Source organism: Misgurnus anguillicaudatus, chromosome 9 (genome assembly GCF_027580225.2).
Source record: "Misgurnus anguillicaudatus chromosome 9, ASM2758022v2, whole genome shotgun sequence".
In the NCBI taxonomy this organism is placed as follows: Eukaryota; Metazoa; Chordata; class Actinopteri; order Cypriniformes; family Cobitidae; genus Misgurnus; species Misgurnus anguillicaudatus.
In genome coordinates, this window is record NC_073345.2 from 25,426,983 (window position 1) to 25,451,206 (window position 24,224).

A 24,224-nucleotide genomic window follows, 5' to 3' on the forward strand; every position below is an offset into this window, starting at 1 on the left:
GGTACTAATATGAGGTTTTAGGTGCAAAGGTGAACTTTTTAAAAGGGCACCGCCCCAGTGACAGCTTTAGACCATATCAGCATAGGCAACTATACTATTCAACCTTTTCGCTGTGTACCTTGCTTAACTCCTTTAGTGAATCAAGTGCTAATGCATCAGGGACATCGCATGATATAAATGATGCTGTAAGTGGTTACAATTTATTAACAACAGAGGAACAGTTGACAGATGCCATGGCTTAAAGCGCATGCATGCAAAATGTTTTTTGGTTTAGCTGTCAGGTATAAAATAAAAGTAGTAGAGATCAAGGCCATTTATTTTTCAATTGTTTATTCAGTTAATATTTCTCAAGATATGTTCGATTTTTTTAAAAGTCAGCTGTTTCCAGTAGTCCAACGTCACAATGGATTATAGAGCATTAAAAAAACTACAAACAGGCTTTCTGCTAATAAGACAATCACAAAATGTATACACACTTTATACAATTGTACTTAAATAAAGTATAAAAGATTTAATAAAATAAAAAAGTTGCAAATTTCCTGTTATTTCTCAAATTTTCCCTTTCAGGAACATAATTTTCCTGAAAAAAATATTTTTACTTTTTACTGTACAGTATGATTGACCTTGTCTGTACTGAATGCTAGTGTAGTTCTGCTGTGTTCACTTGTTTACTCAAAAGCAATTTGAGTTTGGAGGAAATGTTAATTTAATATGTTAAATTAGTGGTTTAAAACCAATTGACAAAAGTCACTGCTAGAGAAAACAAGAATTTGACTTTTGTCTCTAAATCTTAGTTACCTTATAGTACAAAGATACAGCGCCTGTAACTAGCTTTCTCCCTAATAGCCCCAGTCTCCCCTACAACATACCTTATTTCAGTATTTTTCTTATTCAATATTTTAATGACTATATAAACGTTAAGAATCACCATGATCATTAATAAGTATAAATTTAAGGCTTATATGAAAGCATATCTCTCATATCTCCTTTCCACTGTTTCTTTTAATTTCACCCATTAATTCTGTTCCATTAAATATATGAATCTGCTTTAAAAGAATTTTCATAGCGATAGTCTGGCTCTTTCTTTTCATTTGTACTTCTTTAAGTCTTATCTGAACCTAAATCTAGATGGACTGTCTGTTGTTTCCACCTCCGTGAGCACTGACATTTAAGTCTGCTGGGGAACCTGTGAGGAAAAAGAAGACAGATGAGACGGCTAAATTTATCACACCATTTCATCCATATCTCTGAATTTTCTGCTTGGTGGTCATTGTAAGGTGTGTGCGAGAGAGTGAGAGATGCTGTATCCACTTCCTCTATGTTGCTTTAAAATGAGATTTTTTTTAAATATACCATTAAATATTTTCTCAATAAATGAATAATTCTGTTCAAACAGAAAGATGATTTGTGATAAAGCGCAGAGTCTTCAGTTAATATATTCACCAAACCGATTTTACTGCACTCATCAAATCGAAGTGAAAAATCTGTCTGACATCCAATAAACTTTATGCATCCACAAAATGTGCCTCAGAAAAAACATAGGATATTCTACTACTAAGCCAAATATTCAAACAAATCATTTTACAAAAGTTTTATTTTGGGATACATACATTTTACTTTGCATTTTGCAGAAACACAATAAGTTCATGATTTTATTGGTGATTTACAAATGATTAAATTCAATTTACAATATTTTATCTGAGAAAAAAATAAAATTCTAGATGTAACAAATAACTAGAAGTTTTTAAGTTGTGGAGCTCTGGTAATGTACAGTGTACACTCTTAAAAATTAAGGTGCTTAAAGGGATGGTTTAGCCACAAATTATGTCACAAATGACTCATCCTCATGTCGTTCCAAACTCGTAAGACCTCAGTTCATCTTCGGAAACACAGTTTAAGATGTTTTATATGTAGTCCAAGAGCTTGTTAACCCTTCATTAAAAATCTACATACTGTATACTGTCCATGTCCAGAAATGTAATAAAAACATAATCAAAGTAGTCCATGTGACATCAGTGGGTCAGTTAGAATGTGTTGAAGCATTGAAAATACATTTTGCAGTCACGTGACTTTAGTCTTACGCATTCGCTTCACAACAGACGTGGAAGAGAAGACAATGCTGAATTAAGTCGTAATTTTTGTTATTTTTGGACCAAAATGTATTTTCGATGCTTCAACACATTCTAACTGACCCACTGATGTCACATGGACTACTTTGATGATGTTTTTATTACCTTTCTGGACATGGACAGTCAGGGCCGGAGTGGGGCCACTTTTCAGCCCGGGAGTTTCAGGTCCAAGACTGGCCCACTTTTTCCATAGTGTTATTCCAAGTTAGCACTCTTTTCAAATTGGATAAATAAAGCAACAGTTCAGCTCTTACTACAGTTTTTATAAATATCGTGGTTCAAAAAATAAGGTAAAAGTTAAATAATATTTCACTTAAGATGAGAAGTTAACAAAATATTCCTCTACACTCTAAAAAAGGCTGGTTTTTTTTTTACCCATAATGGGTAAATATTGGACAGAACAAATGCTGGGTTAAAATAACCCAATGTTGGGTTGTTGTTATGCAACCATGGATTATAGTAACCCAACAGTTGGGTTTACCCATTGTGGGTCAAAAATAACCCAGCCCTTTTTAGAGTCTATTCCACAAGGAAAGGTTGATAAATTATTAGCATTGTTAATGCTATGAGGCCTATGATTAATCGGGTGCAAATAGAAATATAAAACCCAGTCCTAATTAAAAAAGAAAACAGTTTGACAAAAAAATATTAAATCCAATATTGGGTAAATATATAGCATAAAAAGTGATTTATAAGCTTTTTTTGGGCTGCTCATTTTTGACTGGGAACACAAAAAAAATGTTGGCTTGTAAATAGTTTGAAAACGGTATTAGCCGAATAATTAGGTTGCTAATGCTAACCATTACTAGACGTATTTCTCTTTAAGTTACCTGTTGTCACTTTTGTTTGTCCTCTTGAAAATAAATCTGTAAGTTTGTCACATTTGGCAGCATCATCCTAAGGGATTTTTTCTTCAACCTGTTTTTTTCGCCCTCCTCCTCTCAGACACGTATTGTTACGGTAGGGCCGGTGTTGTGTCGAAGTCTGTTCCCCCTATGTTCCCCCTATTTTTCCCTTCAGTGTAGTGTTTTAATGGCGTTTTTATCACGTTATAGGTTTTATTATTTATAGGGCTGCAACTAACGATTATTTTAATAATCGATTAATCTGTCGATTATTTTTTCGATTAATCGATGAATCGGATAAAAAAACAAAAAACAAGAAAAGCATTCATTTCCAACCCCTTATTCAAAACAGAACAAAAATCTTTAGAAATTACACAAACATGTTGCTCCTTGAACATACCTGAGCTGTTACAATAATAATAAAATAAAATAAAAATGGACTAACACAAAAAATACACATGTATGCTTTACATCTGCCAAATATATAGACTTTTTATGATGCAGTTCCCATCAAGAAGCCTCTCTTGATGGGATCAAAAAGATAGTAAATGAGTACACTCTTAGAAATAAAGGTACAAAAGTTGTCACTGGACAGTACTCTTTCAAAAAGGTACACCTTTGTACCCAAAAAGTGCATATTAGTACTTCAAAAGTACATATTGGCAGTTCAAAGATACATATTTGTACCTAAATGGTACATATTACGACTTTTTATAAAGGGTACTGCCCCAGTGACAGCTTTGTAGCTTTATATTTGACTTCATGTGTTTTCTCTGATCAGATAGCTAACTCATTTGTTAAAACTGTTCTATTTACATTTGGCCACATACATGCGTCTTGTCAAAACGGAAAATGCTTCTTCTACTCCCGCGCAAAATGCAAATACACCATTTATTACTTCGCTTTAAAAAATGTAAGACGATGTTTATGTAACAAAAGGCGGCACTTACTGAATGTTGGGCCGGGCACGTGCGTCTACTTGCTTGGCAGTCGGCATGAGCTGGAGCGCGCAGGAAAGAGCAGCAGGAGAGTGATGGCACGATGATTTTACGTACAGGTCCATGACGGGGAAAAGCGTTCATACAACTCCCTCTCAAAGTTTTATTTCATTGTTTAATATCAGTGGAGTTTGTCATTGGAGTTTTTTATTCGTTCTAGAAACTTTTTTACCCGCTGTCGTCGCTCCATAAAGCATAAGCGTGTCGTCTTTGTTTGTTTACCTCTTTGCCGGCTAACTTCCAGGTGACGCGCTTACGTTTGGGATGAGTAAAACACTGACATGTGGTTTTCCTCTACCTTTGCTGTTTTTTTTCCCATCTTTTTCCCGCCGGCCTGTCTTTTCTCCACCCGGTCTATGAGCCGCCGAACTCTGCAAGCAACAGTGCGCGAGAGAGACCGACGCTGCGTCCCAAACCGCATACCTCCACACTATATAGTAGGCGAAAAGCACTACTTCTCATACTCTTTGCCTACTATATAGTGTGGAGGTGGGCTGTCTGGGACGCAGCACGAGTGTGTTCACTCCGCTCCGCGCTTAACTGATGTTTTTTTTTTTTTTTTTTTTTAATTAAACGTCTCTGCGTCACGCGACACGACGAATCGATAATGAAATTCGTTGCCAACACTTTTAGTAATCGATTTTTATCGATTTAATCGATTCGTTGTTGCAGCCCTAATTATTTATATATTTAAAGTTTTAATGGCTACTGAGATGTATATGTGTGCATTTCTGTAATGTATCTGTATTGTTCTGAATGGTAAGTCAATTATTTTTACAGTATGAATCATATTATATGTATAATATTTATTTAATTATGTATGCAAACATTACATTTTTAAAACAACCAGTAAAGGGAAAAAAAAGAAAAAGACAGGTTATATTTTAAAAGAAATACCCTAATAGAAAACTGTCAAATGTATGAAATATTTAATTAATTGTATTATAAAATACATGATATTATGCCTTTTTAGTATAACCAATTCAAATCTTTAATCTTTCTAAATGTAACGTGATGAAAACGCTATAAAAGCAGTACACTAAAGGGAAACATAGGGGGAACTGAGCTCGACACAACACCGGCCCAGCCTACCGGAGAAAAGTTTTCTTGGACGCGCTATGGACCGAACCAACTCTATGGGAGGGGAAAAGTCCTTCACATGGTACAACCCATGCAGAGGCTGCGTGCTGCAGTGTCAATGGGAAACGTGTGAAGTGTCATTTAAGAGAAGACAGACTCACTAACGTGACAAATGTAAAAAAAAAAAAAGTTAAGCGGCCCACCGAGAATTCTCCCGGTTCTCCCGATTACCCACTCCGGGCCTGTGGACAGTATACGTCACTAAATTTTCAATGAAGGGTCAACAAGCTCTCGGACTAAATATAAAACATCTTAAACTGTGTTCCGAAGATGAACAGAGGTCTTATGAGTTTGGAACGACATGAGGGTAAATCATTAATTACATTATTTTCATTTTTGGGTGAACTATCCCTTTACAGCAATGCCAAAAAATAACTTTTTTAGTCATAGTTTCTTTAAAGAACTATTCTTTTATACATTTTTATAATCTGAAGAATCTTTTATCTCCTTAAAGAATCTTCTGTGAAACAAAAAGGTTCTTCAAATGTTAATGGTGTTTTAAAGACCCATTTAGACAGATAAGGTTCGATTGGACGATCTCACCATGGGGCATATCGCGTAACACTAAAGTTGACATAACTTATAAAAAGTTGAAATTGTTTAAATTGATTTGTTAAGTTAAAGTAACATAAACATATATGTTGATATATTGAAACCTTTTATCGGAATGTTGCTTGTTTTCTCATCCATTACCTCTGATGTGTCACAGTTGAGGGGTAACCTTCCGATCTCCATGATGAAGCCAATACGGAAGTGATTTAAGCTGCAGTTCATCAACTGGCTGCTAGAGTCTGGCTCCAAAAGGGAGTCAATTCCCATAGACCCCCATGTTAAAATGGCCAACTTCACAGTAGAAAATAATATGTTTATAGCCTGGTACAAAAATTGTTTTTGGTCTGTATAGATAATTTTGTCCTTCATGACAACTGTGAGTGGGGTGAAATTTTTTTTGTAACTCGTCTGTTTACATTATGATAAGCCTTAAAGTTTTGCATAATTAAGGGCGTGGCCACTTGAGTGACAATTGAACAGTCACTGCTGTCACTAAAATCCAGCTAGGTGGGCATGGTTTCACCCACGTCCCATTTTTATACCCATTTTCGGATATCCGGGGCGACGGAAGGCACCGACTACTTTAAGCTTCAAAAACGATCTTCAGAAACCTATGGGTGATGTCACGGACACTACGTCCATCTTTTTTACAGTCTATGGTCATTGGTCACAGTACTGAATTTGAAGATGATCTTGCTGTGTTCAGATTAAAAGTCATCAACATTCAATCATTTGGAAATGCTGGGACTTTATTTGTTGGTTAGGCTGTAAAAAACCCTGTGTGCCCTAAAGGAAGCTCATCCAATATCTTAAGAAACGTGGTTTTCTCTGAGGGGAATGCTGCAGGTGAGCTTTTTAAACTGAGGGGTCTCACCTATATTTTTATTCCTCTTAGAATTGTTAAAGCTGGTCTATGTTAAAATGTGTGGTTTACAGGGTTTGCAGTTTATTTCTTTAAATACTTTAAAGTGATGTCCGTATAAGGACTGACAGTTTTTGAATAGCAAACCAGAGTGTTATTTTCCTGAAGAATATCAACACAGTTGTTGGACAATCTGTATACTTTTCATCATGTTTCGCACAACTCAGGCTCAGTGGACTCGTATTCATCCTGTTTAATATTCTGTCTAAGTCTTGCTTCACATCCAGATCTTCCCCTCTGGGACTGCTCGAGCAAAACGCAGACACTTCATGGCAGGTTGTGTAGTTTCCCTTCTCATGTATTGATAAAAAATGTCTGCCTTGAAGTCTATCATAAAAACGCTTTGACAACACCTGGGAAGATGGATACAGTGCACGCAGTGCGAAATTTCCAGTGACCATATCTGAGAAATTACACAGGCATGCTATCTGTATTTTAAATTGATAAATGGAGCTCTCCTTCTAAAGTACTCAGGCAACACTTTTATTTATGGCATTTATAAAATCGTACAAAACTTGCTTTATCCCTTTTTTCTGTTAAAATAATGCTTTATCTTCACCATGGCACTGTAAACAATATTTTATGATGGCAAATATCACAGGTTAAATTGTTTCTTAAAGAGAAAAAACTTTGTAAAAGTGTAGCGTACATTTACCCTGAGGGAACTCATTTGGATTCATAGCTATGTGAACTGACTTAAGAAGTCCCAGTAATTATTGCAAGACAAATACAATCTAAATCCTCTGACAGCAGTTTTTTTATTCTCTGGGGAAGTGTTGGTGGCTTTAATAATGTGCGGTTTGATTTACAAATACAATGTAATAAGTAACAAACAAATTAATTTCAGATATAAATATGTATCTTTGGATGTGCTCGGTTGTTTTTCAACCTCAGGCACTTTGAGAACAGGTATTTTAAAATGTAATTTATCACAATAAAACTGTCTTCTAAATGGTTTACCATTCACCAAATGATGTACTTTAATGCTACATTTCAAATCCTTTTTATGTATTGACTTTATTATTTAACTATTGTTCTGCACATTTTCATGTTCATTCATCCTATGAAGTGTAAACAGTCACTATCATTTACTACACAAACTGCTATAAAATACAATAAATAATGACTTGGAATTCACAATTCCTCTGTAATGTATATGTCAACCATTTGACATTGTTGGTAGACCAATTCACTGCATTAGTAATGTTCACTAGACCAGTTCACTAGACCAACACACAGTTGGTTTTTATGCCACTGTGGAATGCACAGAAAATGATGTATCGTATAATATGACGCCAGTTATTTATTATATTAATTGACTACATGATTGATAATCAGTGAAAAAGTATATAGGCTACCTTTTTAGACCGGGAACACCCCACAAGAGCTGCAATTTTGGAAATGCTCTGACCTAGTCGTCTAGCCATCACAATTTGGCCCTTGTCAAAGTCGCTCAGATCCTTATACTGCATTCACACCAGCCGCGGTAGAGGCGTCAAGCGCGAGTGATTTCAATGTTAAGTCAATGTAAAGACGCGTTGACGTGCGTCTGGAGGTCTCGCGGCATGAATGAGGTGTTTAGCCTGGCATGATAAACGCGATTCCGCCTCTAGTTTGCACGAATGGCGGGAATTGTAAACGCGCCGCCAATCAGGAACTTGCTCTAGTAGTGACAAGATTACATAAAGCGATCGGAGTCTCAGAAGCCCCTCCCATGATACGAATTTCCACATGAATGTCTCGATGACTAGAATTTACACTCAAAATGTTCAAGCGTCCAACTACGTGCAAGAATTTAATGCCTCAAACGCATCTGGTGTGAACCCAACATTATGCTGCGTTCACACCAGCCACTGTAGAGGCGTCAAGCGCGAGTGATTTCAATGTTAGCTTTTAGAAAAATCAGTGTTAGATTTTCAATGTAAGGCGTTTAGCTCTGCACGGTAGATGCGATTACGCCCCATTCTCGCATTTAGTTCACGCGAATGGCGTGAAATTGTTAAAAAATGTGAACTTTGGTGGAAAAACACTACGTTAACCAATCAGGAGCTTGGTCTAGTAGTGATGTGATTACAGGAAGCGAGCGTAGTCGCAGAAGCCCCTCCCATGGTGCGAATTTCCGTGTGAATGTCTCAATGACTAGAATTTCATGCGCGAATGAAGCGAGTAAACTCAAAATGTTCAAGTGGCAAACTAGACGCGATAGACGCGAATTTGCTGCGTCAAACACGGCTGGTGTGAACCCACAGTTACGCTTGCCAATTTTTCCTGTTTTTCCTGCATTTTTTCCTGACACTTGTCCTCAAAGTTGATGTGTTAGAAGCAAGAAAATGGGTAAACGCTAGGATCTGAGTGACTTTGACATGGGCCAATGTGTGATGGCTAGATGACTGGGTCAGAGAATTTCCAAAACTGCAGCTCTTGTGGGGTTTTCCCAGTTGCAGTGGTCAGCACCTATCAAAAGGGTTTCAAGAAAGAAAAGGCAATGAACCGGTGACAGGGTCATGGGCGACAAAGGCTCATTGATGCGTGTGTGGTCCGATCCAACAGACGAGCTGAAATTGCTGAAAAAGTCAATGCTGGATCTGATAGAAACGTCTAGTGAATACTGGAGATTAATTGGGGTACATTCACTGATGGGACATCAAACTTTGTCAGCACATGAAAGACTGATGAGACACAAATTTCTTTACATCACAAAAACAATTCCTTTTTTGATCATCTTAAGAATCTGCCTGTTTATCTGTGCATCATTGTGTTGTCTTTGTTTTAATCATCCTTTTTTAATTTTAGCATCATTACATGAATGATTTGTTATTCTTCTCGGGTCACCCCATCGTTCTTTATAATGCAAAGCCATTTTCAGTCTCGCTCTGCCTGACGGATATAATATGTAGATGTTCTCTCTATGGGCCAGGCACAGTTGATAAATCACTCTGTATTTCTTTCCTCCTTCACTGATAAAATGTGCGCTCTGTCCATCCTGAATAATCTCAGGCTTTCTTCAGTATTAACTTGGGTACCGACTGGTCTGATTAATGGATCTGTTTTCAGAAAGCATGTCTGCAGTGGGCGAGGCAAGATTAATCGTGCCGTTTTGCACGATGGCAGCACAGATGACCTAGAGCACAGAATGCCTTAAGGTTCTGATATAGTCACATGTTATTCTGCTTACTTGTGAGTATAACAAAATACCTTTTACCCGCCTAATAGTTAAAGGGACAGTTATCCCAAAAGCAAAAATTCTGTTATCATTTACTAACGCATGTCTTTTTGAAACCTGCATGACTATCAGTCAGAAAACACTTTATGTACTGTAGCCGCCTGATGTTCAGTTACGTGATTTTCAGTGAGTGCGTTTACATGTCTTAAGCCGATTATGCTTAATAAACTGATAACATGTGGGGTCATGTAAACGCGTAAAAAGGGTTTTCTTTTATCTTGGAAATTCCATAAACAGCGTAAGCAAAAACCGATCGGCACAGGTAGTGTTTTGGTCATTACCCCGATTTCTTGTGGCATGTAAACACCTTAAACGGCTTTCTCACGGTTTTGTCCATGTGTGCATGTCTCCGCGTGTGAAAGATAAATGTCACATGCGGAAGTAAGTGCAAAGTAACGCATAAAAGTCTCCGCTCAACTAAAGCTCACGTTACATTTACAGGTAACACTTACACCTTTTGCAATATTGGAGCTTATGAGAAATTGCTGTGTTTCCATTGGGCGCATTTCAATTTCGCTTTTACAATTTGAGAAATTTAAAGTAATGGAAACCTGTCTAAAGTGAATCTAAATGCATGTTTTTTTGCCTCCAAAAAGCATGCAACTAGACTATGACATAACCATACCCACCACTACAAATAATTAAATAACACAAAATATCCCCTAAATCATACTTTTCCTTGTTATGTTCCTGTCATTCAAAATATATTAAGGACGAATGCCACATAGATATTAACAACCCTGATACAAATGACCTGTAAGGGTAGTTACCTTTATTAAAGCTGACCCTTATACATAAAGGACAGGATAAAGAGGGTTATACAAAAGTTAAAAGTGACAGAAGTTGGTGACCTTTAAAAAATAGAGTAATACTTTTGTCTTGGTTTTAAAAGCACTAGACCAGTCACCTGAAGCCCTTTAAAAATGAGCAGGGACGATGGCCTGCTTTAACAGGCCTTGCTGCTTCCTCTAAGGGTTTCACTGTAGTTTTCGAGAAGGTCTGCAGATGAAACGTCTGGCCATCTAAAAGGCAGACGGCAGGTGAGTCTGAGATTGATGGTTGGGGTTGAAAATGGAACTGATGTGCCTGGTCATGGATCAAAAAGCCAGTGTGATTGGATGGGAATAATCTTGGCAACGGCCCCTGGCGTCTTGAATGCATTAAAACTAAATGCTCAGCTCCTTTTAAGTTTCATTGCACTTTTCTGTCACAGTAAGACGTTAATGTCACGTTAGGAAATAAAAGGCAATTTGGAAAAAATGCAATTGGTTTGTTGACTCGTTTTATTAGGTTACACATCTGTGAAACGCAAAGTTTGTTGTCGTATAGATTAACGTATAAAACATCAGATAACAATAATCTAATTTTGGTTGTTTAAGCAGGCTGAACTATCACGACACGGTCTATTCTCTGGAGCCAGCATGAAATAACTATGATGAGCTTAAATTGGTGTGCAAGGACATTACTAATGTAAACCTTCTAAAAGTAATGACCCGCTATGTACTGGGCTTAAACGTCATTTGGCCTGAAAAATATAGAATACTTTAATAAAATGAAATAAATGTTGTAATACTCAACAGTCAGCACTGTCATATTTATGTATAGCTGCACTTATAATTTTTTTTATATATCTAATTTGTAGAAATCCTACAGAGATATTAAGGGGATCTATTAAAAATGTAATTTTTGCTCTGTCATCTGTCCGCAGGATGCTTTGAGAACATCTGAGCTGTAGATCTTAATAAGCTGTAACAGAGCTCGTGCTGTGTTATGAAGTATTACGAGAGTGGGTGCCCTTATTAAATTTATCAAAGCCATTTATCCCAGTTACACAAAAGTCTTTTATCAAGCTTTACAATTCATTTCATGCTTAAATTACTTCTGCTTTTATCCAGCCCACTAATACATGGTATTTGATTGGTGCTGTGAAATTTTTTGATACCCTGAACTCCATTCACTGCTTAATTATTCATTCTTTTATTTTATAGGACGCATGCTCTGATAGGTTGTGGAAATCATAGTGGCCGTTTTGCCTTGGCTTACACCAGCTTCAAATTTGTGTGATAATGCATACAGCATGTCCATCACCATGGATGGCTGACTTATCATATGGTTGTGGTATAATTCTCCAAACCTCTTTCAGGCATGAGTAGAGTTTCTGTACGCATGGCAGGCTGTCTAGCAAGTACTGATTTATGAGGTTATATCGATAGGGGTTTGTTAATTAAGAAAACTTTCAATTGCAAGGTGGGTGATGTTAAGAGGGATGTGCATTTAAGAAATTAAAAAGAGGGGGTGTGGAGAGAGATTTGCGGGAATGATTGAAAGCAAAGCAGGTTCAAACTAAATGAGTGCCGAGTGTTTTACGGCTCTCTGCTTTCCTCAACATCACGAGAGATGCAGGAATTTATTAAACAGCACCGCATCAATTAATCATCACAGCCCTGAAAGAGTAATTGGGTGGAATGTGAATTTTCAGCTGAGCTGGGTTATCTGAGGTTGTGATTAATGTGATGTTAAAAACACTGCATTATGGGATTGGCATGTTTTAGAAATTAAGCCTTTTATTTTAGCAGGGTATTCACTGGGCAATGTTTCTGGAAATGATGCTGACCAGACTCAACAAGCTGGGCCAAAGATCTAACATGTACAGAGGCATCCAAAGTTCTGAGACCATATCAAGTCCCCATGAGATTAAAATCTTTTCTTTTTTTTTGCTTTAAATATGAAGATGTTAGTCTTAAGGATAAAAAGTGAAAGGTGGGATCAACTTTAAAAATTACTTCAATTGGTAACACCTAAAAAAATAATTGTTTCTGCTACAGTGAAACTAAAGTGAAATTTTAAGTTGAAAAAAAAAACATATTTTTTTAATGTTTTACCAATTTAAGTAATTTTTTAAGTTGATCCATTTTTCACTTTTTACAGTGTATCAGTAACCTAACCTAATTTCCTGTTTCAGTGGAAATAACCTCAACACATCGACCAAAGGCGTTGACACTATAGTATGTTTTTAAGGATTTTATTATATTGTCTAAGTTATTTAAATTGATAGTTCACCCAAAAATTTATATTCTGTCATTATTTACTCACTCTCATGTTGTTCTAAACCTGTATTGAATTTTTCTTCTGATGAACACAAAAGAGGATATTTTGATTAATGATGATAGCAACACAGTTGACCATACCCACTGATTCAATAGTGGGAAAAACAAATACTATGGAAGGTAATGGGTACTGCTTACCATCACTTGTTGCTGCTCAACTTCATACTTATTTGTCTGGTAATCATTTATTTAGACAATTCCATTCTGGTTTTCGTCCATTTCATATCACTGAAATGGCTCTATTGAAAATTACAAATGATTTGCGTATAGCAGCTGATTCTGGTTTACTATCCATCCTCTTACTGCTTGATCTGAGTGCAGCTTTTGAAACAATTTCTCATTATATTCTTTTAGACATGATATCACCAATACACCTTTCAAATGGTTTCATTCATTCAGTATCTCTCTTATTGCACTCCATCGTTACCACTGGTGTACCCCAGGGCTCTGTCCTGGGCCCTTTTTTATTTTTTATCTTTTACTCCTTGGACATATTTTTATTAAACATCAGGTCAAGTTTCATTGTTATGGTGATAACACCCAGCTCTACCTATCTACAAAACCCATTCCAAACTCCTCCATCTGCTCTTACTGATTGGTCTCATTGACACAAAATCATGGGTCTCTGAAACAGAAGCTTTCTTTGCATTTAAAGAAACACACACAAAAACAAAATATTCATTGCAGCCACAAATGGCCATGTTCAACATCGTATAATGAAAGATCTGTAGTGTATTTTGAGCTAAACCTTTACAGACACATTCTGGGGATACCAGAGAATACGTTTTCTCTATTATATTGCTGAAATACATACACTTTCAACATTCAGGCATGCTACCAGAGATTTCTGTAATAAGCTAATGTACTTCAAGGTTGCACATTATTTTCAACAAGCATGTAAGTCTTCAGTAACAGTCAGATGTGATTAGCTGGGAGTAAGCTTTTCGCTTATTTAACATGCACCAGGAACTCTTCTGTCTTTTCATGTGGGAGGAATACAAGTGGCTCCTATCAATCAGTTTCTAATGTTTAAACAAGGCCTATGCAATAAGTCTCTGTCAGAACATCTCTAGTTTGGTTCATTACAAAGGTCAAACACTTTCACCTATTTTTATTTTTGATTTAAACTCTTATACTCATTTTATCTCTCTTCTAAAAACACCATCTTTAACCTGTGTGATTTAAAAAGGGATGCAAATTCAGGCTAATGCGGAGGAATCTGGTAAAGCTCGATGGTAACACTGTGGTATATCTGATCAATATACTGTAGTGTATTTCAAGAATCCAATCTCCAATGTTTAATTTCTGCTATGCATAAACATCATCTTTTTTAAAAAGCAAAATTACGTGTTTATTTTCTCTGTACCAACTTTCTGGCCTAGATGCAGTCTCTGGATATCTAAGGAACATTTCCATGTGCTAATATAATAAAGCAGATGAGATAGGGGGACAATCGGTCAGGGTAACATAAAAGCACGTTTCATCTTCTCTTACTGCCAATTAAAATGGGATAAATTGGAGGGTGGGCAAGAAGGGTCACAAGTTTAGGACATATGTAGCTTTATAAAGACGGAGGAATGATCGGCATCATTTAATTTTGATCCAAATGGGCTCACATTGGTCTGCACAGGGCAGAGTGCACAGTTAGAACTTCGCAGTCATTTTTAATATATAAAATATTGAGCAGGATTGCTGTTTACAGCAAATCCACATTTTCTTTGAACTTGACCGTCTTTAAGATACCCATCCATAACTTACCGATCGGCTTGTCTTGCAGACTTTGTGAGTGGATTGGGCCATTGCAATTTTACCTCTTCAATTCAATTTGCCTTAAACATTTTATTGTAATAAGCTAATTATTTTATGTGGGTTTGATATTTGCTTTTTGCTGTTCCTGTCAAGGAGGTCAAGCAGATTTTCTTGGAAAATCATGCTGTCGATCCATCACTTTATAAATATTTGTATCCTAGTAGTTAGACAGATGTAGACTGGAGTCCAATTAATGTTTACTTAGGTATGTCTGAGCTATAAAATTTCCATCAGTACATAAAAGATATATCTAATTTCATGCACTGTGATGGTCTTATTCTGAAGAGTCTGGATATCTTTATAATGGTCATGCAGGCTCTCATTCAAGGTGACTTCCACTGCGTTCAATTATCCTCCACATCATCACGCGGCCCTATTCCAGGAAAAATAAAGATTGCTTTACTCTTTATAAATAGACTTCCTTTAAATCCCAGCAGGATCTTCAGACTCACCCTGGTTATACACAGCTAACAGCTTTGCATAATTTTCCATACAAATGTGCTCACAAAGTGCTTAAACAATATAGCCCATAAACCTGTGACTATCTGCCTGTGTTTCCCTTGCGGGAGAGCTGTTTCTTTCTAGGAAGAAAGAGTTTGCCACATGTGTTTACATTAATATGTCACAGTGCTCATCTAGTGCCCTCTTGACAGAAAAGCTTTGTCAACTGACTAACTCACCTGGTTTACTACTAGGGATATTAAACTATGTAAACATTTTTACCACCACATTTATATATCTTGGCAGACATTTTTAACCAATTTGACTTTCAGTGTTTCAATTGATGTGCTGTCTGAGAATCAAACTCATGACCTTGTCATTGCTAGTGTTGTGCTTTAACAGCTACATGAGCTACAAGAAAAATATCTAGTGTATTGGTAGGTGTGTCATTTCCTCTCAGTTACTCTTGATGACTAATGTTGCATGCACACTACCAACGACTTTATCGCTGTGTGTCGCTCGTCTCTTTCAATAAGGATGTTAGGAGGCGTTCCTCATTCTTGTCCTAGTAGCAATTATAAACAAATTAATAACCATCCACTGCAGTAACTGACGAAAGATGGATGATGTGAACATTGCTCATCATTTGCATTAAATGGAATACTCTTTCAGATGAACACATTTGGAGTTATTTTAGTAAATGTCCTTGCTCTTCCAAGCTTTATAATGGTAAAAAAAAACAAGGATCAGGGAACAACAAATGACTTTAAAAGGGACATTTCACACGACTTTTTTAAGATGTAAAATAAATCTTTGGTGTCCCCTGAGTACGTATGTGAAGTTCTAGCTCAAAATACCATACAGATAATTTATTATAACATGTTAAAATTGACACTTTGTAGATGTGAGAAAAAAGTTGCTGTTTTTGAGTGTGTGTTTTTAAATGCAAATGAGCTGATATCTGCACTAAATGGCAGTGCTGTGGTTGGATAGTGCAGATTAAGGGGCGGTATTATCCCCTTCTGACATCACAAGGGGAGCCAAATTTCAATGACCAATTTTTTTACATGCTTGCAGAGAATGGTTTACTAAAACTAAGTTACTGGGTTGATCTATTTCACATTTTCTAGGTTGATAGAAGCAATGGGGACCCAATTATAGCACTTAAACATGGAAAAAGTTATATTTTAATGATATATCCCCTTTAAACACCAAAAAGTGCATTTATCCTTCAAAGAAGTTATCCACATGACTCCAAGAGTTTAATAAAGGTCTTCTGCGGATAATAAATGTGATTTTGTAAGAAAAATATCCATATTTCAAACTTTATAAACCTTAATAACTAGTTTCCAGTAACGACGCCATGTTGGACTCATGCATCGGAAATCACCAAGTCTCCATTTAAATGAATAGGATTGTGTCCCTATGTCACTGTGTGTCACTTGTTATGTGAACCGGCCATAATGGCCCAGTTCCACTTCGCTGTACTGTTTTCTCCACTCCCCCATTATATCTAAGAGAAAAATGCCTCTCACTATCACTTAATTATCCAGTAGAGGCATTTGAATATTTTACTGCCACTAACTTCACATTACAACACTGTAAGTCAGTTGTTTCTTTGGGTAAAAATCATTATAATTAAATCATAATAATTACTCATTAAACAAAGCGGAAATGTATTGGAACATCTTACAATTCCATGCTTGTCTCATCTGACATTTTACTGTTTTATGTATTTATGCAGAGGTGGAAAGAGTAATAAAATATTCTACTCAAGTAAAAGTACAGTTACTTTAATGATATTTTACTTAAAGGTGGGGTGCATGATCTCTGAAAGCCAATGTTGACATTTGAAATCACCTAAACAAAGACGCCCCTACCCCAATAGAATCTGGACCTTCTTTTGATAGACCAGCCCCACTCATACGCAACCCAGGCAACGATGTTGTATAGTAGACACGCATCTTACTGCTGATTGGCTACAAGTGTGTTCTGGTAGTCGACCCAACTCCCTTTTCCAAATCGTTTTCAGAAGTCGTGCACTTTGCCTTTGAGTAAATGTAAAGTTACTGATCTAAAAATCTTCTCAAGTAAAAGTAAAAAGTAAGTCATTTTAACTATAATAAGAGTAAAAATTACCTTTTTACAGCGGGGTGAGGCGGGGATTCTAGTATAGTTCAAAAAGGATTTCAGAATATAAATCCCAAATAGTTGTTTTAAATTGTAAATAAAAAGCTTTTTCATAACTATGAAATATTTATGGAATTGTCTAATGATTAGGTGAGTACTGCACTTTTGAGGCAAAAAATATGAGGTCAGCAGCTAGTTAAAGTTCGCGTTTTTCCTGATCCCATTTTTTAAACCCTAGGTAGTGTGTAATGTTGCTACCTTAATAATACCTGTAAAATGATAAAGCTCTCTCTCTCTCTCTCTCTCTCTCTCTCTCTCTCTCTCTCTCTCTCTCTCTCTCTCTCTCTCTCTCACTGTCTAATGACCCTGCACATTCTTTAGAATAATAATAATAATAATAATAATAATAATACATTTTATTTATAATGCACTTTTCTAAAACCCAAAGCACTAAGTTGTATTTGACTTTTTTACTCAGTAATGGATAGATTTAAGTTGTAAAAAGTACAATACTTTAAACAAAACACACTGAAAAAAAATGATTCATTGAATTTACTAAATTTTTTTAAGGAAAGTGGTTGCAATTAATTTATTTAAACATAAAAGATTAGTAAAGAAAAACTAAATATAAAACTTTTGTTTAAATGTAGCTTAAATAAATTGATTGCAACCACTTACCTTAAAAAAATTAGTAAATAAAAAAATATTAAATTCAATGAATCATTTTTTTCAGTCCATACTTCAGAAAAAGGAAAAGTACAGATTTAATAAAGTAGAAGTACAAAAAAAAAACTACTTAATTACAGTAACATGAATAAATGTAATTCGTTACTTTCCATATCTGTGTTTATGAAATGCATCAAATAAAGAATTATATGAAGTTTGGTTATTTTAGTTACACGTGTTACTTAAAAGCATACAGTAATGCAGTGAACAATAGTTTAATAATTCTACAAATTCGTTTTTCAGACAAAATTTGCATTGCATAAAAATGTCTTGTCTGCATTACCATACCTGTCAACAACTTGTTTGTACCAGGAGTCTCCAGTATTTCGGATTCATTCCTGCCCACCGTTTGTTATTTCTCACGGGAAGCTCCCATAAATTGTATGGCCCAAACCTTGTTATATGAATAGTCACATTCCAAGGTTGTCCAGATATTGTAGCAAATGCATCATACTCACAAAATATATCATACAAATTTCAACCAATTTGTGACCTCAACCTGGCAACTTACAACCAAGTGCGCTTTTGATATCTGCACAGAAAGTAGACCCGGGAAGTTAAATCAAACATCACTAGTAGAAACAAGAGGATGCCTTGCTCATAACTAGTAATACAGTAATTATAAACAGCCTTCGAAATTTCGAAAAATTAATGGTAAAAGCTCGAGGCTGAGCAACTAATGAAAGTCTATTTCTGCCACAAATAATTTCATTTGAACATTTTGCATAAATATTTCCACCTCAGTTTAATCTTCTCATGTTTTATGCGTTTCATTCAGCCTTTAAATTATGACCAAACCGCACATCCCTGCCGTCTTTTTCCCACAAATGCCCTTTTTCTTGCCTGGATTAATTTAGAGCCACACCATGCTTGACTGCAGCCTTTTCCAATTTCCCCCAATCCGCGTTCGCACTCTTTTCGCATCCGTGAGAAATGAATTCAGACGCAAAGCTCCTCACCGCCTCCAGTGTTGTGAAACACTGATGCATGCTGTACTCGTACCGTTCACCTCACCACCCAATAACAAGCGACCCCTGTTTAAATGGAGGTGTTTCTAAGCTTGTGAAAAGCAATATTGTAACTCAAACAGGCTTTGTCAGGACTCACTCAGTTGTACTTAGATCAGCGCTTTTTTTGGCATCAAACACGTTTCCCCATGGATATCCAGACAACAGAAGCTTTTTAAATGCATTTGAACGGAGATACAATAGCTGCAATGTAATGATTCATTCATTATGTGTAACTGTAATCTGTAGTAACATCAGGAATGTGTATATGAATCTAGCCTGAAGAAACACAGGCACAGCGCTGTCTGTGTGTATTTGACTCAACTATTGATTTACTCACACAGTGAACTAACCTTTCACGGTTCTCTCTCAGGTGGGAATCGGTTAATGCATTCTTTTCCTTTTTCGCCATTAATTGCTTCCTCTCTGGCCTCAAGGTACATCTTGAATTTTAACCATATGTGTTTTTCATGTTTATGCATTGCATTACAGATTGTTTCGTTTGATCGCATGGCAGTATTTATGGAATGTAAAAGTAGTCTTGTATTAAATACAGTCTCGCCGGATCTCAAGCGCTTCCAGGTTTTGCCATAAGCTTCATTATAGGACTAGCCATAGTACTTGCTCTCCTGTTGTATTGCTTCTCTTTACTCCCTGGTGAACTGGCCCAAACTGGCTTGCTCATTTAAACACCAACGTCTACCTGTATAAGTTTCGATTTGGCCCTGTACGTTTTCTCTTATGATTCGCCACCCAGCTACTTTTTCAATAGTTCACCCAAATTACCGAGTTCTGAATGTAGGTGAATTGAAATGCAATTACTGTATGTCATTTTAATGAAAAATCCATGAGGACTTTAAAGGATTATTCCATTTTCTTAAAAAAATCAAAATAATTTACTCACCACCATATCATCCAAAATGTTGATGTCTTTCTTTGTTCAGGTGAGAAGAATTTTTTTTTTTTTTAGGAAACATTCCAGGATTTTTCTCATTTTAATGGACCCCAACACTTAACAGTTTCAATGCAGTTTAAAATTGCAGTTTCAAAGGAGTCTAAACGATCCCAAACGAGGCATAAGGGTCTTATCTAGTAAAACGATTGTCATTTTTGGCAAGAAAAATAAAAAATATGCACTTTTAAACCACAACTTCTCATCTTCCTCTGGCTGTTTGACACGCCAGCGCGACCTCGCCTAATTGCGTAATGACGTGGAAAGGTCACGTGTTACATATATAAAACGCACATCTGCGGACCATAATAAACAATAAACTGACACAAAGACAAACAACAACGTCGGAACGGTCCTCTTTCTCCACACTTGTAAACACTGGGGCGTTGTTTTGCATACGTCATCCGTGACCTCTTGACGTGATGACGTATTACGTGAGGTCGCGCTGGCGCATCACACGACCGGAGGAAGACAATAAGCCGTGGTTTAAAAGTGCATATTTTTAATTTATCTTGAAAAAATGACAATCGTTTCGCTAGATAAGACCCTTATGCCTCATTTGGGATCACTTAGAGTCCTTTGAAACTGCAATTTGAAGTGTTGGGGTCCATTAAAGTCCATTAAAATAAGAAAAATACTGGAATGTTTTACTCAAAAAACATAATTTCTTCTCGACTGAACAAAGAAAGACATCAACATTTGGATGACATGGTGGTGAGTAAATTATCTGGATTTTTTAAAGAAAACTGACTAATCCTTTAACAGAGTGAAAGCTTAAGCATGTCACGTTTTAAATGTGGGAAAGAATAAGAAAGAAATGGGGATTCATTTTTCCCCAAATAACCTTTCAGTCAAAGGTTCTTGAATGAATAATTTCTTAGCTTTTAGTCTGTAGTACAACCTTTTTCCACCACAAAGAACGGTTTTGTGTACATTTAAGGTTCTTCTTTAAGGAACCATAAGAAAAATGAGCTGTGATGTTGAAGATGTTTTTAATCCTGACTGATGCAGTTATACAGTATCGTCTGCCAGTTAAACCTTGACTCCCTCATTAAAATCAATCCTTACCCGCAATTCTTTGCAGTGAATCCACGTTTCATACAGTATAAAAAGATGTTTGTCTTGGCTAGCTTGGACATGACCTTTTAAACTCAATGAATATCGAAATGGATTGTAGAAAGTCTGGCATAATTGCAATGTTGCGCTTTTTAGATGCTTGATGGTTTAATTGCAGTCACAGGACACCACGCCCATGCATTTTTGTTCAAGACTGACCCCAGCATAAAGATTGTCTTAAAGACTTACATTTAACATGCTATTATAAAACTATATCACAAGCTTACCAAAGTTCAGGATGTGGTCAAGTGAAAAAAATCTGAATTAAGCTCTTAGTTCAAATGAAAATGACTGGAATTGGAAAAATGAATTATATATCTACAGTATATCTATCTTAGAAACACATGGGAAATAAAACAGGCTGCAACTTCACAGAGAGGAATACTTTACTGATTAGATGTTGCATTTTATGACTCTTTTTTCCAGAGATAACTCTCCTAAAGTTCAGAGAGGAGATATAAAAAGAAGATACAATTCAGAGCTATAAAATGAACGGATAGATAGCTCAGAAATGTCAAGCATATCTCTATACTTCTACTGATGTTTCTGTCTTAGACTTTTGTATCTTGGCAAATCTAACAGGTTTGTAACTGTTGAAATTGTACAACTGAAATTGTAAAAATGTAAAAAATGTAACGTTTTTGTCAGTAGTACTAGTAAGAAATTAAATTAGTGAGATTAAATAGTTTTTTTTTTGTCATATTTGCAGTAAAAATACTGTTCCATTTATTCCTTGGTACAACAATGGGCATAATTGTGTGCCTCAAATATACCAAATGCATATACACATAAATCATTTATATACATTATATAAATGCATGTACATTTTTTGTACTGTCTCTGGAAATATTTGGAATTTAGTCTGAGTATGCAGGAATCAGTTCACATCTGGTCATAAAATGATCTACTTCAAAAGGTTGGTATGCACAATAATGAGCGTTTGAAAATGTTTACATAAGCTCACTGTAGCTCAGAACATAATGAAGTCAAACTTTTTTCAGTCTGTGTTTTTGAAATCACAATCAATATTGCTAAAAATGAAAAGAGTTTGTTTAATAAATATCACACAAACAGCTTTAATTTTTCCACTGAATTCTGGGATGCTGCATTACTTATAACAATAAATGTACAAAAAAGGATCATATGTAAGGATTTTAAATATTATAGATTATTAATGGCAAAAGAACAGAAAAAACAATCCTTAGAATAGTCATTAAAGAGTAACTAAACCCTGAACCAACTTTTTTTTAGTTAATGATCTGTAAGAATTGGGCTTTATTAGTGCTGTTCATTGATTTGAGCACCTTTTTTGACATTTGAGTATAAAGCGTTTTAATGCTACAATATATGGTGTAAAATGTCTTAGTGCTGCCCTCTTAGGTTGAACGGTGGCTACTGCAGTTAAATTTTCCCATTGGATGGTGCGGTACTATGCGACGTAAGAAGGTTGAAGCTAACCACGTCCTTGTTATGATCTCACCACACCCTTGGTACGAGCTCAGTTTGTCCCAACTCTGTTGGATTCTGACCAATTTTCTTACATTTTTTCAAATATTGCCAGTGGGTGGAGTCAGGCTCTGATTAGGGGTTTAGTTACTATTTAAGCATAAAGTAGTACAGTATGCTTTGGGGAAAAAAGTTCGCATATTTATGCGGGGGCTGCTTTTTTTTCAAATGCGCCGCACTTTCGCAGCATGAATTGTAGATTGCCATGCGCAAAATATGCGGGCTTGCTTGATTTCATAATCCCCACATTTTTGTACCAAAAATCACATATATATAGCAGAAAGTTGAAAAATTTTGCAATGTTGCACTTCACACATGCACAACCATGTCCCCTGTTGCCATGGGAATGTTATGAAGTGACATGATTATGTGATGTGAACATCCTGCAAAAAGTTCCCGCAGTTTTTGCAAGTTCCTGCATTTTTGCAAGTTCCCGCAAATTTCATTGCATAAAATTGCATAAATATCCCGCATATTCCATCGCATTTTTTAAAGTGCCCATCTTATGACTGCTTTTCCACAAGTTAGGTGTATGATTTCCATAAAGCATGTTTCAAAAATTGTTTGCTCAAAATAGCTTGTAAAGATTGTTACCCATCTCTAGTAGCCTCTGTTTCAGGGCATTTCAGATTGTGCTGTTTTGAGCTAGTCATCATTACATATTTATGAGCTGCTGCTCCTTTGATCACGCCCCACTACTAACGTCATGTGCGCGTGCATAGTGATATCGTGAGCAGTACAATCCTACTGTGTTATTATTTTATATATTATTATTATTAACGGTTTATGTTGCCAACAGACAAATCATGCAGAAAAGTATCACTAATAAGTACACTACAGGAGAAGAAACTCATGACACACAATTATTCCAGAGTCAATTGTGATGTTGCAGTTTCAACAATACACTTGTTTTCCCTGGACAATGCTAACATATTCCCGTTATAAAACATTTTAAAATGCATTATTTTCGCAAATTACAGAAATTAAGACCCGGCGGGGGATCCAGTCTGTTTCAGATGTGTGAATGATCCATGAAAGTCCAATAAAATACATCCAATGACCATTTTTTTCCACAAATGCGTATAATCCGTGAAATAGATACATAGTCTGTTGTTTACATCAGATTTTGCATGAAGGTCTTATCGCCTACAATCTGATGACTATTTGTGTCGTAACACACTGTATATAAGATTACTCCGGGTTCCAATAACCACGCGTTAAAACTTTGTTTTTAAAAGTAGGCGTGAGTATAATCCATAATATCCAAATAGCGCTGTTATTTCCGTGAGACATGATAACAGCATAGAGGGTATCAGCGAAGTGACTGCTCTCTGTGCTCTCTAGCTACCTGGTGGGTGGAGACCTGCGAGTGGGGTGGTGGGCGGGAAAATTCAAACTGAATGTGACGAAACGGCTAGTTACGTAACAACGGAGCTGAGTTTGAACTCGCGCAATCTGAGACTCAAGGCAGAGGACATTCAGAAATCTGTATCTCACTCAAAACAGCATGGATGGATTTTTTTGCAAGTTTGTATGCATGTGGGAGCATCAGAGACACAAAATAACACACCAAAACCCAGAAAAAGTGAGTTTTCATAATATGGGCACTTTAAGAAAACGT